Raw genomic sequence first — 3,035 nt, 5'->3', positions numbered from 1 at the left:
GGATGGGAAAAAAATTAGGCAGGTTTGCATGGGCTAAGTGGAATAGAGGTAAATAATGATGTATGCACAACCTTGGAACAACAGGGCTCTGGGATTGAGACACGGTTGGAATGGGGAAAAGGGGGGAAATAATGTTAAGATGCTTGGCTGTCTTTTGAATCTTGATTTCCCTGGCATACCATTATAAAAAAAACACCTGACGGGGAGAGAAAGGGATAGTCAGAAATAGCACCATAGAAAGCTTTTAAGTCCATCTTCTGTCTATAATTAATTGGAATACCTAAAATGGGGCTACATCGTGCCCAGTGAAGGAGGCTTCCTGCAGAGCCTCTGTATTACATAAGAGCATAGGTGGAATCCTGAACCCCATCCGGAATCTTCTGAGGTGGGATATTTCCACTGGAAATGACAAGCAGACCAGCCTGGAGTGGCTAGAAGAACAGAAGATACTTCTTGAAAGAAAGACCAACAGGAAAAATGCAAAACAATAATGGCAGTCCAACTGACTTCTACAAGAACAAGCAAGTTGCTTGCCCAGGAGACATCAGAGCCAACCTCCTTCTAAGACTAAGACTCAATGGGAATACACAAATGGACATGCGCTCTGACTAGTGACCACGGTGGTCATCAATAAGTGGAAGTGAGGGGAAAACACCAATGAAACTGTGAGCTAAGATCTACCACATTCAATAGACTCCTGTGAACCTGAGTGGAGACCTGGTCAGCCAGCAGTGTGGCAAGACCTGGGGATTCCTGGGCCCAGAGTCAGTGACATAGCCACAGAGGACTAGAGTGGAGAGTGAAGTGTCCAAGTTGATAAGAAGAGAGGGCATATGCATAAGAACACCCACACCTGCAGATAATACCCACTTGATCTGGCTTCAATGACTGGATGATCAGAGCTCAACTAGAAAAAGAAAAAAGAGGAAAAAAATAATAATCTGATACAATTTGATGAACTTGACCTACATCTATGGATGCAGTAGCTCAAAAGATGAAACAGATCTTTACAGTGAGGATCGTTCCCACCCCCTCCATACACAGGGTAGACAGGGATGGGCAACTTGGACATAGGCTAAGCAAAATGTGGGGACTACAAAGGCAAGAAGTGACTAGCTGACACGCTTTCAAAAGGGAGTCTAGATCCAGAAGCACAGAGGAAGTTAGACTCTCCACTGAGTAGTATCCAATCTGTCTGGGCGGGGCTGATGAAAAGAGATGAGGATAGCACTCATGTGGTACAATAGTGAATAATTGCTATCAGGATTGACTGTGAGGGTTGGAAATGTAAAAGGTGGATGTTTTGTAGCAAAAGGAAGGGAGTGATTGACTTTGCAGTCTAGGAGCATAGGTCCCTAGGACTATCAAGGGAGAAAAGCGGAGAGCGGGACCCTACCCAGAGAAGCAGTGATGCCAGAGATGGAGGCAGAGATGATGATGTGGAGAGATGGAGTGACTGGGGACTTTAGATTCAGAGAGGGAGAGGGGCTGTGTGCTGACGACTGGGGTGCAGGATTGTAGTATATAGCCTTTGGTTGGTTGATGATGCATGGAGGGGATTGTAACCATACCAATGAAACGATGTAAGATGAATGTAAAGCTAATGTTCTCCCATGTAAACTATCACAAAATTCACAATAAAACCTTTAAAAAAAAAAAAAAAAGCAAAGAGGAAGTTTATCTATGAAAAAGCCAAGAACTATCACAAGAAATATAGGCAGATGGACAGAACTGAGATTCAAATGGCTAGGATGGCAAGAAAAGTGGGCAACTTCTATATACCTGGTGAGCCCAGGCTGGCATTTGATATCAGGATCAGAGGTATCCATGGTGTGAACCCAAAGATTCTAAAGGTGTTGCAGCTTCTTCGCCTTTGCCAGATCGTCATTGTCACCTTTGCTAAACTCAACAAGGCTTCAATTAACATGCTGAGGACTGTGTAACCATGTATTGCATGGGGGTACCCAAACCTGAAGTCAGTGAATGAACTGATCTACAAGCGTGGATATGGCAAAATCAATAAAAAGCTCATTTTTTTCGCTGACAACTAACAACACGTTGATTGCACGTTCTCTTGGTAAACATGGCATCGCCTGATTCATGAGACCTACACCATTGGGAAATGTTCAAATAATTTCCTGTGGCCCTTCCAATTATCTTCTCTTCGTGATGGAATGAAGAAAAAGGCCATCCATTTTGAAGAAGGTGGAGATGCCGGCAACAGTAAAGACCGGATCAATAGTCTTATTAGAAGGATGAACTAAGGTGTCTACCATGATTATTTTTGTCATCTGGTCAGCTAATAAAACAGTAAATGTTCTCAAATTGAATAAATATATAAATAACAAGAAAGAGAATACCAGAATGCATGTCAAAAGAGACTCTGAAATTTGCTATAGAACATAGATAAGCTAAAACAACTGGAAGAAATGATGAAGTAAAAGAGCTAAACAGAATATTTCAGAGGACGGGTCAAAAAGACAAAGTATTATAAAAATGTGCTCAGGCCTGGAGTTAGAAAATCAAACGAGAAGAACACACTCGACATTTCTCAAGCTAAGAGAACTGAAGAAAAAAAATTCAAACCTCCATTTAATAATTCTATGGGCAAAATGGAGTCCTGTTGTAGCACTGTGGGTTAATGCGCTGGACTGCAAAGTCAGTTTGAATCGCAAAGTTGGAAGTTCAAGTTCACCAGTCATTCCTCAGAAACCCTATACAGGGTGGCTATGGGTCGGAACCAACTCGATGGCACTTGACAATAACAGCATGGACAAAATATTTAATGATACAGAAAGCACCAAAACAAGATGGGAGGAACACACAAAAGTCACTGTACCAAAAAGAACTAGCTGACATTCAACCATTTCAGGAGGTAGCATATGATCAAGAAAGATGGTAATGAAGGAAGACATTCAAGCTGCACTGAAGGTGCTGACAAAAATACAAAGCTCCAGGAACTGACAGAATACAAACTGAAATGTTTCAACAAACCAGTGCTGAAGGTGCTTGTTTATGCCAAGAAATTCAGAAGA

At 42.0% G+C, this 3,035-nt stretch overlaps 1 protein-coding gene and 1 pseudogene across 1 annotated transcript in view; one reads left to right on the top strand and one right to left on the bottom strand.

The window, feature by feature from the left end:
- Positions 1–3,035, bottom strand: part of KSR2 (kinase suppressor of ras 2) — a 479,616-nt gene that overhangs the window by 414,422 nt on the left and 62,159 nt on the right. The gene's annotated exons all lie outside the window — the stretch shown is intronic.
- LOC102833140 lies at positions 1,662–2,264 on the top strand (annotated as a pseudogene).

The sequence above is a fragment of the Chrysochloris asiatica genome, unplaced genomic scaffold (assembly GCF_000296735.1).
Source record: "Chrysochloris asiatica unplaced genomic scaffold, ChrAsi1.0 scaffold00078, whole genome shotgun sequence".
NCBI lineage: Eukaryota > Metazoa > Chordata > Mammalia > Afrosoricida > Chrysochloridae > Chrysochloris > Chrysochloris asiatica.
The sequence above is the reverse complement of the archived record's forward strand: the minus strand, read 5'-3'. Positions and strand labels throughout refer to the sequence as shown.